Genomic DNA, 17,255 nt, shown 5'->3' with positions numbered 1-17,255 from the left:
GTTTTTGTAACATCTGCTACATCTGTCCCACGTGTTCTTTGCAGCTCACAGTTGTTAGTTCTGCCCCTCTTGACTGTGACAAAAAGGTTTTGAACAAACTTAATGTCATAGCTTGTATTTGATGATATTCTTCTTTGTTATTTACTTGAATGGTTTGATCATTGATTGATGGAGTAATATGGGGTTCTGATAAACTAAAATTATTTGTTAAAATAACAAGCTAACATATATTTTTACATTTATGCAAATGCATATGCAATATGTATAACTTGAATAAGTAATAAATACAGAAACAACATGTTTAACAATATGTAAATGTGTAGCTACATTTATTTTACATTACATTAACATTTATACAGTCTTTGGCCCTTTGAGGGCAACCATAATGCTGATGTGGCCCTCTGTGAAAATGAGTTTGACACCCCTAGCTGGTCACTGTCTGTCTGTCTGTCTGTCTGTCTGTCTGTCTGTCTGTCTGTCTGTCTGTCTGTCTGTCTGTCTGTATCTATGCTGCTGCTACTACTTCTGTCTGTCTTTCTGCTTGTCTGTCTGCTTGTCTGTCTGTCTTTCTGCTTGTCTGTCTGTCTATCTATGCTGCTGCTGCTGTCTGTTTGTCTGTCTGCTTATCTGCTTGTCTGACTTACTAATGTTTATTTAAATGGCTGACTTACTTACATTGTTCACCTTGTTGAAATGTTCCAATATTCAAGCAGGTTGTTCTGTGAATAAGATTTGCATACGCTAAGCACTGTACTACCTCTGAGACAGAGTATATTTTAAGCTTTGATTACTTACCTTATTCACTTGTTGAAATGTTCCAATATTCAAGCAGGCTGTTTCATGAATAAGAGGTGCACACTGTTGACAGAGTCACTTATGGGGCGACAATAACTTGGTCATGACGACAAGGTTTCTCTCTTGAGCCATTAATCGGCGTGGTTTATTATCACTTTAGTACACAGTACATGAGACCTTCTCTCAGTGAGAAGTAGATGGGAAGAGACAGAGGGGGAGTTAACATCTCCTTTTATACCTCGTACCTGGCGCAGCATTACTAGCTCCGCCTATATCGCCCTCTTGTGGAAACAGTTAGACACAGTTAGACAGTTACTTGCAATCATACATAACATCTAACTTTAACACAGTTTTACTAACTGTAATACCTTTGAAACAAGAGTATATATTTTTTAAATTTGATACCTATTAATACTTACCTGATTATATTATCTGATATATTGTTAACACACCTGGTTAATGTTTACAAAGAATGGCTTACAGAGTAATGCATAATATATTTGTAACTTGCAGTCTGTTAATATCTTATAAAGTATTTAAAAGAAGGGGGATGTAATATTCATGCCTTGAATATGTCATTTTACGACAGGCGCGCTGGCGCACCTTTCTGTTGGGTTCCCCACACACGGGGTCCTGATGGCCAGTGTGCTACTAGCCTCCGCCAGAGACACATGACTCGATATGCCGACGCTGCAATAAAGACGTTAACGTACTGTCCCGATTATTTATCTTAAGCATAAATACGACAAAAGGTAGGTTCATGTCGACCTCTCCGTTTGTTACAGTAACATCTGCTTTTATTAATCTACTGACCGCACATCTGATCTGTTGGGCGTTTCTGCCACTTTTCCATCCAGACTGGGCCTCGACCAGAGGTAGCTGGAGCAGCTAACAAGCTAAGCTGCTATGCTAATGCTAATGTCTTGTAACAGTACTGTATATTATAAACGTCTTTCTCTGGTCTGCATCCCATTAACAATTGTGTGTATTGAGCCGTACTGTATTGTACCCATTCTGCAATCTGTTAAATCAAGTTTTCTCGAAGTCAACTTCCTGTCTGTTATTGCTACGCAACTGCAGCGTGGGGGGAAACTGCGGCGCCTGGTACATTGTGTACACTATTTAGTGGAGAAACGGATAGTTAAAGCGGCAAATTAAAGACAATCAAGCAGACTTTTCTTCAGTCCTTCACAATGCTGCTGCTGTGTTACGCGTTATACTAATGACAAAAACAGAAATCCAAATCGGAAGTTTTATACCATCACAGAGGAAAAGTGGCTGGTGGCTAACGTTCGGCTAACTCGCTCTGATGTTGTGGTCGTGGTAATCGGGGGGAGTTTCTTTGACTCATATCTCGCCTTAGAATCACCAGAAAGGCTTTCGAAATAGTGAAATGCCATGTTGGCCTCAATATTTTCAAAACAAATCGTATGAAAATGTTATGAAATGAACAAGAATGTGATAAAACATGTAATAAAAACGGAGCTCAATGCATGGATTTGATGGTAGAAACAGATTTATTAACAGATTGCAGAATTGGGTACAGTACAGTACAGCTCAATACATACAATTGTTAAGGGGATGCAGACCAGAGAAAGACTTTCGTCTTGTTTACATCAGGGTCCCCCATTTTCAATTCATCGTAACATATATGACATACATGACATACAGATAGACAGTACTGTTTGTGTTAAATAACGAGACAGGAGACTAGAGCGTATCCACTGTGCATCTGTATTGAATCCCAACCCATAACACAACAGCGTACCTTACATCCTGGTCCCTGCTGGACCGTACCAACACACACACCATTGTGGGGGGGTTTATATAACAATCCCATTCTCTTGTAACATCTCCTTTTTTTTAGATAACAATAGTTACAGCATCCCTTAGTGCACATTATTATTATTATTACAAGAAACCCCATAAACGTCCTTATTTAAAACCCTAACCATCTGTTCTGTGCGTTTTTTCCATTTTTTTTTTTTTTTTTTTTCTTTACACCATACCATACCATACCCATTAACCAGTCTCTATAAGTCCAGTCTTTGTGGCACTCTCACCAGCCTACCACTGGCCGTCCTGTACTCTGGCGCCGGTGGAGGGTCCACCACAGGCTGGTACAGGTCGCTCCGCCTGAATGGCCTGACTTCCTGGGTGATAGTGTCATTGCCCGTGCTACTGTCCATCCCTTTGCTGGGCGGACTGCTGTGTGGCCCCTCAGGTGGGCCGCTGTGCTGCACTCTGTGTTGCTCCGGGCGGCGTCCAGTCACATCCCCCTCCGCTGGTCGCAGGTCCACCCGATTCCGCCGGTAGAATGTCCCCTCGACATCCACCAAGTACGATCTGGGGGCCACCGGTTGCAGGCACACTCCTCTCCTCCACTTGCCCGTCCTGTCTCCAGGCAGGGGCTTCATTCTTATGTCCTGGCCGATACACAACTCGGGCAGATCTCTGGCCGACTTGTCGTAACCCAGCTTGGCCGTTTGATGCTTAACCCGCAGCTTCTCAGGAACCCCCGTGACCACGCTGGGGCCCAGGAGCGAGTCAGCGACCGGAAGTGGGGTCTTCAGTCTCCGGGACATCAGTCTCTGCGCTGGGCTGCTGAGCATGCCCTCTGTGGGCGTGTTCCTCCACTGCAAGATTGCCAACCATGGTTCGTTACCTGCACTAGCTGCTTTCTTGCACAGGTTTTTCACAACTTTCACTGCCGATTCAGCCTTTCCATTAGACCTTGGGTGCCTGGGCGAGGACATGACATGGTCGAAATCCCATTCTTTTGCAAACTTTCTAAATTTCTCACAGTCAAACTGAGATCCACAGTCTGTTACCACCCGGTCAGGCTGCCCGTGGCGTGCAAACTGGGCCTTACACCTTAACACCGCGGTGTCTGCTGAGAGGTCAGAGAGTAGCTCTATTTCCCAGAAATCTGAATAATGATCAACCATGAGTAGGAAGTCCTTGCCCGCTTGTCTGAACAAATCCATACTGACAATCTGCCATGGCCGTGTTGGGAGTGCATGCGACATCATTGTCTCCCGCTGCTGCTCATGAGAATATTCATTACACGCTGAACACTGGCTCACGTAATCCTTGATTTCACCCTGCATGTTGGGCCAGTACAGTGTGTCTCTGGCCTGTCTGTAGCAGGCATCTCCTCCTACATGGCTGGCGTGTATGCGTTTCAACATTTCTGCCCGTAACGTTTTCGGCACTATGACTCGCTGACTTTTGAAGAGCACCCCATCTTGTGCGCTGATCTCGTCCCTGATTGACCAATACTTAGAGCCATATGAAATCCGTTTTATTATTTTCCAAATTCCATTTTATTTTTTCCCAAATTCCATTTTTTCCGTTTTAATATTTCAGAATTCTGTATTTTGCCTTTTATGCTCATTTTACCATCAGAAATAGTGTCTAATAAGTGGGAATGAATAAATGTCCACAATTGAATAAGATATAAGTCCATTTAATGTTTTTAAGTGCTGCAACTCAGAAATACAGTTCAATTTTACACAATATTTTTCAATTAATATTGTGACAAAATAAAAATACATATTTCAAGTGTAAACAATAGATACAGCTAGCTATTACTGACATTATCACAATGACAATGTCAGTAACCTAGCTATATCTATTATATTGTGATGAAATTTAGTAATGCATAATTTAGGCACCTTTAGTTTAGTTTATTTCGTTTATAAAGGACAGTGTATAATGGCAATCGTTTGCATTAAACAAATGGATGGGTGCACTAGATTTAGCAAGAAGCTATCATTTCCATCTATAGTCCTATGTACTGTAACGTTTCATAGCTATTTAAGTTTATTTAGATTATAAAGGGCAGTGTATAATGACAATCGTTTGCATTAAACAAATATGGGTGCACCAGATTTAGCTAGAACTTCTAGAAGCTATCATTTCCATAGATAGTCCTATAACGTTACATAGCTATTTAAGTGTATTTAGTTTATAAAGGGCAGTGTATAATGAAATGGATGGGTGCACTAGATTTAGCTAGACGGCTAAACGTCCTAACGTTATAGCTATTTAATCACAATAGTGTCGCAAGTGTTTTTGCGGGTCCAGTTCACGGAACGTTGACAGAATTAGCAAAACACCTTATCACCGGAGGCATAAAAGTCATTAGGATACTGTTCTGCTCTGAATTGAGGGCTTATTGTGGAATTGTTTAGCTTCTTGACGATGTTAACACTGAAGCAGCCAGACGCTTGAGCACCGCGGCTGTGTTGTGTGTAACACGCTGTAGAGTCCCCGCCTCCCCGGTCGCGTGTGCACCAAACGTTCCACCCAAAAACGAAATTTCAGTCCAGATTAGGCCAAATTCTGTAATATTCCACGTTTTGCAGTTGATTCCATTTTTATTGGTTAATTCCGCGATTCCGTCCGCGATTCCGTGAACGCGGATTTCATATGGCTCTACCAATACTCTCTGATCGCCAGGGGAGTCTCCTCCCGGTGATCTGGCCATCCCTGGAGCACTGCCGCTTTGAGCAACTGAAGGGTTTCATCTCCCCCAGTGTGTTGCCTGATCTGATTCAACCGCTGGCTGGTGACATTCAGATAATCAGCCTGATTAATCTGTTCAGTGTCCTCTTGTGCCCTCTGCAGGTTGCAGACGGTGTGTTTCATGTATCCCGTGTCCGTCCTCTGTGGTGGAGCCGTGGCCCTGCTCAATGTGTCACTGATGTGCATGTCCGGGCCTGGCTTGTATGTGACCTTGAGGTTGTAGTTCTGCAGCGTGAGCAGCATGCTCTGGAGCCGTTTGGGTGCAGTGAGGAGGGGTTTGTTGAATATCGAAATGAGTGGCTTGTGGTCCGTTTCCGCCACAATCTCCCCCCGTGCATACAGATAATAGTGAAAGCGTTGGCACGCAAACACAATACTCAGACACTCCTTCTCAATCTGTGCATAGTTCTGTTCTGTCTGAGTCAGTGCCCGCGATGCGTACCCTACTGGCTGACCCTCCTGGAACAGACAGCAGCCAAGTCCTTTCTGACTTGCATCACTCTGGATGGTGACCGGCTTGGTCACGTCGTAATATTTCAGGATCGGGGCCACTGTGATCAGACGCTTGATCTCCTCGATCGCCGCACCATGTTTGGGAAGCCAGTGCCATGGGACGGCCTTGTCCAACAGCCTCCTCAGTGGCTCGCATATCTCAGAGAGGCGGGGCATGAACCTTGCGAGGTATGTCACAAACCCAATAAACCGCTGCACCGCCTTGGTGTCCGTGGGGTGTGGCATGTCTTGGACCGCCCTGACCTTCTCTGGGTCGGCCCTGAGCCCCTCTGCTGACAGGATGTGTCCATGAAACTTGACTTCTCTGAGCCTGAACTGCAGTTTCTTCAAACTTAGCCTCAACCTAACCTCTCTGCACCTCTCCATGAGTGCTATCAGTTTAGTGTCATGGTCCTGTATAGCCTCCTCTTCAGTCTCCCCACAGCCCACTACCAGTATACAGGGTTCGTACGGGTGCTGGAAATCCTTGAAAATGCTTGTATTTCAATGTGCTGTTTTCAAGGTTTTAAATGTGCTTGAATTGTGTATAAAGTGCTGGAAAGTGATTGAAATTGTAATTGCACTTTATACTTTCATAATAAATCGCTATCTGACTGAATAGTTTGGTTTTTAGACAAAGAAATAAAATAACTCGGAGCGACTCGAGCGAGCCTATTTTGCGTTCGCCTTTCACGCAAAATGTGGCTGGGCTCGACCCGTAGTGTTTTTATATAAATAGCCTGGGAGTCGGGACCTATATCCCAGACACAGACTTGCTCTCTTTCATCTGTGTACACCCACTACTATCAACATTACACATGGATACAACAAGGACAAGACCACTTTCACTTAAAAAGGTAATGTTGGTATGAAAAGAAAAGAAACAGACGAGTGCTAACACTGCGATTGACCCTGCTATAAGTTGTTATGAATCCCTTTAGCGCTTGAAGTGCACTAAAACATCGTAATGATTTTTTATTTTTCATATAATGTTGGGTACATGCTCGGTAGAGTTAGAACGCTCCCAGTCTTAGGGGCTGTGATATTTTGTTACCACACTTTATGCACCTAGAAGTGCGGTGGCAGGTTCGCTAAGCTAATGTTGTTAGCCGAATGCTCTGATGGGGGCCGCCATTTTAAGTTAAAATGACGTCAGCGATCTACGGTACGACTGGAGGGACAAAAGGGAATGTGTGACGTGTGTGAAATTTGTACAGTAGGTCCCAGACTCCCAGTGAGAATTGCAATCAGTGTGTACTGTGTACTGTGTATTTACACTATCCTAATGTTGCTTTGTTGGTTAAAAAACAAATAAGCAATTTAAATCAGAATATGTTCCATTCCATGTCTGACTATTTCTGAATCTATTGACCATTTTAAGGAATGTTTGGTTACTATTGGGCTTCTAGCCTTCTACTGAACTTATTGTGAATCAGCTGATAGGGTTTTGGCTAGACTATACGTTATTTTTATAACGGAACATTTACGGAGACTGGTGTGGAACTGGTGTGGAGCAGTTGTAGTCTGGAACGCAGTAACGTACTCAGCGTTTCCGTTAGCCGGTAATTACCGGTATTTGACTGGCAAAATCTGTTGAAGTCCGACATATTTAATCTCTCCGGTCATAATGTCCGGTGAAAATAATTCCCTCTAAACACAATTAGATTATTTGAATTGTATTAAAATAGGCTAAAATTATATAGCCTATGCGATGAACGAAACAATCTCACCAAGCAGCCGGTCTAATAATGACATCCTGCTGTCAGCGCGAGCTGGCTGCTGATATATTTACGTGAAGCATGGCTTGGCAGGGTGCAGTACTCCAATTCAGCCATTGGCAATTCAGCTGTTGGGTGGGGGCGCTGCTGACACCACTGCTCTGCTCTGCCTGCTCCAAGTGCTCCATGCTTCACGTAAATATATCAGCAGCCAGCTCGCGCTGACACAGCGGTGCCAAATTTCTCAGTTCTTCGCTTGATATAATTAATACAAATGTCCAATATAACGGAATTAGTTAGCTCATAAAAATGTGATTATAACAGACTGCTGTTTATTAAGGTCGGGCAGACTGCCCACCGACACCTCAAGTCGGCAGCAGCAGCACGAAGTCTCGAGGGACTTATTTTATTTGGAATATATTAATGACTGATACGCAAAAGTAGCCTAGTTTTAAGTTAAAATATTATAAATGCCTTGATGATGTCATTCTTTATATAGGTCTATCGATTGTTTTTAAGCTCAATAAACTCTGACCGGAATTTATCCCATTTGTCCGGTAGATTGAAATCTACCGGACACTCAGACCTGCAAAAAAAAATTCTAACGGAAACCCTGAACGTACTGTATATCTGTATGTCATGTATGTCATAAATGTCACTATGAACCAAAATGGGGGACCCTGATGTAAACAAGATGAAAGTCTTTCTCTGGTCTGCATCCCCTTAACAATTGTGTGTATTGAGCTGTACTGTATTGTAACATTATTATCCATGTAATTACTGTAAAGTTCACGTTAGCTGTTAGATTGCATATTCCATAAATTAACATGCTAAAATTGGCCTGGCTCGTCACGTTTGATTGATTGATTGAAAACTTTATTAACAGATTGCAGAATGGGTACAATACAGTACGGCTCAATACACACAATTGTTAAGGGGATGCAGACCAGAGAAATACTTTCGTCTTGTTTACATCAGGGTCCCCCATTTTCAATTCATAGTGACATTTATAGCATACACGACATACAGATATACAGTATGTTACTGCAACACATCGGCTCAGCCAGGTTATACCGGTATATAATGCCAAGTCTACATAATTTTGGTTGTTTATAGCACAATAACATCTGATTTAATGTGATGGAAGAAGTGAAATAATCATTTTGAGTAAATATTTAATTTACCACAGCCGCATAAGATGCTGGAAAATCTTGAAAATTCACCTTGAAAATGCTTAAAAAGTGCTTGCATTTTGCCTTGGAAAAGGTGTACAAACCCTGAGTATATCGTCTGCGATGGGCTCTACTCCACTGAAGCACAATCTAAATCAATCTTCATTACGACTTTAAAAACATAGCCATTAACATTACATAGGCATACACACATCTTGCCATAGCGTTAGCAGTTTGTACAATACAACGCACGTTTTAACTATGGTAGCACTAGCCCCAGCTAATACAGTCAATGAAATGTTATCGTAGCTACAAGCTAGCAGAGGAGGGAATGAGAGTCTGAGAGGCGGGGTGTTTAAAGACAATGATAGGCGTTTATTCAACATCCAAGAAGGCTAACATACAACTGTGTTTTACTAACTCCAACCGGGACTATTGCCGCTTTCGTGCTGCTTGTTGATGTTATGATCTCCTCCTAACGTTACCGGAGCTGAAGGTGCCACACGCTAAAATGTCCGTGGGGACCCGGCGCCAACCCATAGATAGTTCCAACTCAACGAATTACGTAATCCACCACAGTTGCACTCAATATTTAAATAATGTTAGTCTAAATAAGTGTAGATACATAATAATTTCAAGCAGAAAACGAATCTTTCCATTAAGAACTGACAATCAGGGAATTTAAACATGCTTGACATTGTTTTTTTGTGTTTATATTATAGAAAGGAAAGTCTAGTGCTGGCTGAGCATATTGTTTGTTTGACAAATGTAGCCTATATTTTTCAGTCAGTTCGGTCTTTGTGTGCCAAACATTATTTAAGGCTGTAAACACTAACACTGTAAACCTTTTTATATATATATATATATATATATATATATATATATATATATGAGAAGCATGTTTAGATTTGAGTGTTATTTTTTTTTAATACAAATTAACGTATATCGAACCAAACCGAAAACCGTGACCCCAAAACCGTGATACGAACCGAACCGTCCATTTTGTGAACCGTCCCACCCCTCCCGTTTATCATAAAAATCCAGTGCCCCCGAAATAAAAAAAAAAGCCTCCGAAAATCAATTAAGGGGGGCAAAAAAAGCCCTTGAAAAAAGATTTTAATTTAATCTAACCCTGACTTATATGTAAGCTATTGAATGTGTTGTATATTATTATTGAGACGTTATTAGGTGGCGTGGTCGCTCTCTTGGGGTGTTTGTCTTGGGGAAGAGTGGGGAGCTCTCAACAACTACTAGCTATTGACTGTTACTAGCTAGCTAGCTACCAGCTCCAGTGCTCCATGCAGACTGGAGCAGCTAGTTGGTTGCTGAGTGGATCGTAAAGTTCTGTTCTGTTTATCAGGTGAAACCAAGCTACTTCACACCAAACCCAATGATGCTGCATCTGATGTGTGTCAACACAGGTATGGAGATGTTTGTGTCTGTTTCCTTTGAAAACGTTGTTATATGTGTAATCAAAGGTTGTAGGCCTAATAGCCTTATAGTTAATCCACACCAGTTCATATAAGGTGAGTCTGGCTGGTGTGATTGTTATTATTATAACACAACAGAGTTACATGTTGTTCTAAGGTGACTAAAGCCGTATTTGAATGTTAATGATACTGTGTGATTATAATGTGTTTTATTTTCATATTTGTTATAGAAGTGAATATGGGTCATATTTAATATTTGTTAAGATTCTTTATGGAATTTAATTTAGTTTCTGCCAAACAGAATATACAGTATAATAGTGTAATTTGTAACACAGTATTTTCGGATGCCTATGAGGTGAAACCAAGCAACTGCACACCAGGCATCTATAGCTAGTAAATGAGCTTCGCAGAGCATCAAATATATTGTACAGAGGGTGGCCTTCAAAAAATTGGTGTTCAATTTAGTCTTAGTTCGCTTGGCAATAATGATCTCCAAGGAATCAGGAGGGAGGCCAATCACTGAGCCAGCCTTTTTAATGATTTTATTTATACGGTTTTTGTCACTGACTGTGATGCTGCCCCCCCCCCCCCCCAGCAGAGCACAGCATAAAAAAGAACACTAGCAAGGACTCCTTGGTAGAACACATGAAGAAGTGACCTGCTGATATCAAAGGATCTAAGCTTCCTCAAATGAAAAAGCAGAGACTGGGCTTTCTTGAACACAGAATCTGTGTTCTTCTTCCAGTCCAGCTTGCTGTCCAGGTGGACACCAAGATACCTATAGAACTGGGCTATCTCCATTTCTGCCCCCTAATGATGACAGGAGAGACATTCACCGTCTTCCTACTGAAGTTGATGACTAACTCTTTGGTCTTTTTGATATTAAGTTAATTGGCATCACACCAGTGGACAAATGAGTCAATCTCCTTTTTATAGGCTTGGTCATTGCCTTTGTTGATGAGACAGATCAGAGCAGTATCATCTGAGAATTTCTGTATATGGCACATGGCCTCGCTGTGTCTGCAGTCCGCAGTAGGGCTGTCACCATTCGTCGACCTGGTCGACAAGTAAATGTAGTCGATTTGCATATTCATGATCGACACGTCGTATTGTTAATTGTATGTGCCTTTTGCGGTGGCAATGGCAGACGTTCAAAGTCATAACATGCGAAACGTAGGGCTGGGCGATATGGAAAAAAATCATATCGCGATAACGATATGATAATGTTATCATATTTCTCTATCGATAATTATCGAATTGTTATAAGTATAAAAAAACAATTTAACAACAGATGTATGTTTATTTTGCAGCAATTCTTTGTCATTGCCGCCATCTTTTGTGTTACATAGATAGATAGATAGATAGATAGATAGATACATCCCCTCACACTCCAGTTCTCAGGCTGCAGCTGGTTTAAAAGCGAAAGTAAACCGGCTTCTCTGCTGGCTGTGGCTCCAGGGGAGTTGAACAGTTCTGGCTCTGCTAGTTTATTTTCATTCTTTTGGCGCTTTTTTGGTGGACAAACCACCGCACATGTGCACCGTGACTCGTGACTGGAGTCTAGTTCTGCTAGCACACATAGCCTACTGTGTACAGACGGTTTCAAACTGTATTTTAAATTAAATAAACAAAATAAATGGACAAGAGAAAAATAAATCTCAATTTGGTCAGTATTGTCATTTGGACAAGCAAAGCCATTACTTTAAGTTGCAGGCAAGAAAGACAAGTCTGTCCACTGTCTCTGGTTTTAAAACTGCCCTGTTGCAGGTCACAAAAACGATTTTTCGATTTTTTTTTAATTTCGATATTAGATATCGATTATTAAAATATATCGCGATATTTATCGTTATCGTTATATTGCCCAGCCGTGTAATCTAACTAATGCAGTGAATCACATTCAAAATAGAATGAACTTCTCTTAGACCACTATTTGTGATTCTGCCTAGAGCCAGGACTCGACAGTCACATAGCTTCCATGTTTCGCTCCAGCTGGAAGGGAGGGGCTGAGCCTGGCTGATACCCACACTTTACAGTTTAGAAGCAGCTTGGCAGCTCTTCAGTAGAGCCATATGGAATCCGCGATCACGGAATCGCGGACGGAATCGCGGAATTGAGCAATAAAAATGGAATCAACTATAATTTTTTTTTTTTTTTTTTATACTTTTTTTTTTTTATGTTGTGGGACTTGTACGGTACTTTGTTCAACTTTGTCAGTGCTGTAAAGTTTAAACCCTTTTAAATCTTAGACAAACAAAACACTTTGCTTTCATGAAATATTGTAAGCCGTCATTTGAGGCTTTATAAAAGCAGCACAATGAAGACAAATCTGTCAGTGCCGAGTCCGACCTCATTGCTTGTTGTAGTTAACAAAGAGAGGCAGAGTTGATTTTGCAAAAATATATATAATTTTTTTTTTTTTTTAAATCAACATTTATTTTCATATTCGAATCCCATGCCCATCGAACGAAGCTTCCACGCTTCGAAGTATTTAAGACAGCCCTATTAAATTGACTGTTATATCTTATTAAATTGTGGACATTTATTCATTCCCACTTATTAGACACTATTTCTGATGGTAAAATGAGCGTACAAAGCAAAATACAGAATTCTGAAATATTAAAACGGAAAAAACGGAATTTGGAAAAAAATGTAATGGAATTTGGAAAAAAATAAACCGGATTTCATATGGCTCTACTCTTCAGCCCTGCGTTCTACAGCCTGTGATAACTCCTCTTGGGAGTCGCGCTGTTTCTATGTAAACTCTGCGAGCAACATGTCCAATAAATGCGTCTTTAACATGCTTTATATCCTCGCCATTACTATATGCCAGTCTCGTTTAAACACCCTTTTAACTAACTTTAGCTGCTAACTTAGCTAAGCTAGCTCACAGGCACAGGAGAAATTAGTTTCATGGAGTTCTAATAGTGAGGAAAGGGGGGGGGGTCTCTCTTTCGCTCTGTACGTTCAACGATGATGATCAATGAAGTAGCCAAAATGTACACTATAAAAACGAACTTGATAGTTGATGATAATAAATATTTCACTTAAAAATTGTAATGATGTTATTAAGTCTGCTATAATCTATCTAATCTATTCTCCCTCTCGTGTGTGTGTGTGCATACATTTACTATATGCTACTCTTTTTCACATGGATTAGGCTAGGGCTGGGCGATATGGCCTAAATATGATATCACGATATTTTCTGACCTTTCGGCGATACACATCACGATGTTTTTCTTTTTTACCCCAAACAATTCATTATGAGGCTTACCAAGACAGTATTTGATTTTGCAAGCTAACATTAAAGACAAAATAAAATACCCATGCATTTAGCATTTTTATATTATATATTAGATTTAGATTATTAGATTATATATTGCATATATTTAGCAATGAGATATTATATGATTTAGATATGAAATATGATGAATTGAAAATGGGGGACCCTGATGTAAACAAGACTAAAGTCTTTCTCTGGTCTGCATCCCCTTAACAATTGTATGTATTGAGCTGTACTGTACCCATTCTGCAATATGTTAATAAAGTTTTAAATCAATCAATCAATCAATAGCATTTTAATGAAACTACTGTATATATGTATGTCTCTAAATGTTTTGATGAATTGAAAATGGAGGACCCTTATGTAAAAAAGTCGAAAGTCTTTTTCTGGTCTTCATCCTCCTGTACTGTATTGTACCCATTCTGCAACCCTTTAACAAAGTCTTCACTCATTCATTCTGACGGAAACATATAATTTTGATTGACAGTCGAGTCTGCCAATTACGTCACAGCGCTTGCACCCGCCCTGCTGTTCTTAGCACCAATCGGCAAGCTCCTAGTTTTTTACTTCCTGAATGTCCTGTGGCTGAACAACGTCAACAAAGCTACTAACGTTAGCTCCCCGCGGCCGTCGAGTAGGAGACCAGTGCTCAACAGGATGACTAAATGAGGCATAATGATTTTACTACAACGAATGTTATAATAAAAGCCTTTCCATACATCTGTCTGATTGAAAACTTTATTAACAGACCGCGGAATGGGCATATCTCAGCACGGGCTGAGATATGAACGAGTAACGTGTGGACAGATTGACGCGACACAATCCTCTTGGGCAAAACATCACGATATCCACGATACGTTGAAAAAGTGTATCGTTAATGAACTGTACCCGATATTTATATAATATCGTCATATCGCCCAGCCCTAGATTAGGCTAATTAGCTTTAACAATCCTGATTCCCGAGCCTATTTTATTCAAAAGGAAGATATTGATTTAAATATGTATAATATATAAGAAATACATTTTAATCGTATCTCCTGTGCCGGCACAAGCACTACCGTAGCGTGGAGTGGAGAGATAACACACAATACATATAATAATTCATGGAAATATACTGAAAAGCTATTTATGGCCGGTAATAATCTCTGGCTGGTCTTTTTTTTTTATCTAAAGCTAAAAAGGAGGATACACATTAAACATTTTGAAATATTCAATTGAAATAGATTTATTTGGGTAAATTAATGGTTAATGTTTAATCAACTAATCGATAAAATAATCAACCGATTAATCGATAAAAAAATAGTCATTAGTGACAGCCCTAGTCCGCAGTATAAAGTACAAAGAGGAAGGGAGCCAAAACTGTTCCCTGAGGGGCTCCAGTTTTTGTCCAGATGACATCTGATACTATATCATCCAGCCTAACAAACTGAGGCAAAGGAACAAGATATTTCATGCACCAGGTGCTGGTTGAGTTATGCAGTTTAAACTGGATATTTCTGTTTGCTAGGATATGTGGCTGGATTGTATTGAAGGCGCTAGAAAAATCAAAGAACATTTCCCTAAGAGAGCTGGCAGACGATTCAAGGTGGCTATACAGTTGATGCAACATACAAATCTGTGCATCGTCGACTCCTACACTCTTCCTGTATGCAAATTGCAAGGGGTCTAAATAAGGTGCCACCTGCTCCCTGAGGTGGCCCAGCACAACCCTTTCAAAACACTTTATGATGTGGCATGTCCGAGCAATAGGTCTCAGGTTAGTGAGGCTATTACGCACATTGTTCTTTTTAGGAATAGGGACAAGACATGATGTTAACCACATTGGAGGAAAAGCAGGTGAAGACAGAGATGGAGAGAAAATAATGAAAAACATGGCACAACTGGTCACACAGACCTTGAGGGTGCAGGATAAATACCATCAGGTCCAGGGCCCTTGTTTACCTTGATGGAGGTTAAGCTCCTGACGAACCTCTTCAGTAGAAATGACAATAGGGGGACAACTGTCCTCAGGACTAGGCTGAGCCAGAGAGGAGAGGATACTCTCCTGCTCAGCTGAGAAATAAAAGCTGAGTCGCCACACACACCAGTACAATCAAGAGGTTTATTTGTCACATACATACCAGGGCATACAGTGAAATGCGGGTGGTCTTGCCCGCATTGATTGTGCAAAATACAATAATAAAATAGAATAAAATAGGCATCGAAAAAATAAAATAGATAAGACACAAGATATGCATGGTAAAAAAAATACATGCTAGGTTCCTGAGAAACTGGTTCTTATATACACCACTATGCAATTTACAATGTTAACTCTTAATGTATCTAAACTATACAGTACCTCCTTCTTTTAAAGTGTTTCTAAAGATTAAATTTTTTAAAGTGACATTTTGTTTAAAGTGATTTTTTTTGCGGTTGCCGCATGAGTGGTGTGTGTCTGTGTGTGCTGTGCTCATGTGTATTTGTGAGTGGAGAGTTCAGTGTTCAGTGTTCTGATGGCCTGGGGGAAGAAGCTGAGTCGGAGTCAACACAGACGTAACACACAGGTTACATTTGCATCCTAAAATGGCTTACCTGAGCTTGGTCCACCTTGGTTGGGCTCCTTGTTCTCATGCAAGGCTCTATAATGCCTCAGCATCGGTGAGGTGTTATTGTTGTATCCAAGTTCTTTTGAACACAACAGACACTTCACCTTTTAAAGTAACAGAAATTAGAACAAGGGATACGCTGTGTTGTCACATTTATTAATATTATTATTATGTGCATACTTAGGAGAGAGATCAGCTCAGTTAGTTGAACAGATAGCAAACAAACGTGCAATAAACACCTAAGTCGACACAATGTGAGGTCATAGGTAGGGATGGGTACCGACCGAATCACGTCTGTACTACCGAGTACCGATTCACGTGAGAACCACCGGTGCCAAATATTTTTTTTTAAAGTCCGATGACGTTTCGTTTACCGCGAAATGAAACCTATGAAGTGTTCCGCACGTTCACGTCAACGTTCACACGGACAATACACGCTTACCTAGGATTTGACTTGATTCAACAACGAAGCAGTCGGGGCAATGGCAAGCCGAGAACGGTCGCAAGTGTTGTTACACTTTAAAAAGCTAAATGCAGACAACGCTTGCTGCAATATTATATTATATACAGTATATATATTAACAAATTGTTCTAAATAAATAATAATGATAAATTATTTGAAGTTTGGATTTTTTCTTTCACAACACGTAGATGGATAACATTTTTAGAGACTAAAGTGCAGAAAAAAGGTACCGTTGGGTATCTGTATCGATTCACAGGTACCGGTACCGGTTCAAATGTGAAAGGTACCCAACCCTAGTCATAGGAGACTATTGCGCTTCGTTGCCCCTTATATCTTGAATCGCGCGCCAAATGTCCTGAATCAGTCACGTGGGACGACCGTCACGTGAGGTTCACCGTCACCACACACGTCATCAACACGAGCCTCGATACACTCCACATAAATTCCTGGATTATTCAACAAACGCTTTGTGTATTTACAGTGTGAAGTCTCTCTGTGGCAGAACTCTACTGGACCAAGACTTTCTTCTTGTGGAAACAGACATCAGACTGTGGACACCACAACATCTGTAAGTACAATTATGTTTACTTTGAGTCTCCTGAACATGGAGAGACCAATCCCAAGTCGATCGGAACTTTCTCTGCCGAGCTGTAGTAACTTTTTCAGCACCTACTCCCCATGCGCATGCGCAGATTGCCCACGGAGTCTCGGGATTGTCCAGATGTCTAGGTTTATCAATCTGCGCATGCAGAATTTGGGGAGTAGGTGCGGAAAAAATTACTATAGCTCG

General features: G+C 40.9%; 1 long non-coding RNA gene across 1 annotated transcript; it reads left to right on the top strand.

The window, feature by feature from the left end:
- Positions 1-1,466: 1,466 nt before the first annotated feature.
- Positions 1,467-17,021, top strand: LOC311241267. Its single transcript, XR_014620519.1, has 3 exons — positions 1,467-1,547; positions 10,068-10,128; positions 16,947-17,021. It is a non-coding gene; the product is annotated as an uncharacterized lncRNA (long non-coding RNA).
- Positions 17,022-17,255: the final 234 nt, after the last annotated feature.

The sequence above is a fragment of the Notolepis coatsorum genome, assembly GCF_963971535.1.
Source record: "Notolepis coatsorum genome assembly, chromosome: 15".
NCBI classification, from domain to species: Eukaryota; Metazoa; Chordata; class Actinopteri; order Aulopiformes; family Paralepididae; genus Notolepis; species Notolepis coatsorum.
This window is presented reverse-complemented; position numbering and strand designations above follow the sequence as displayed.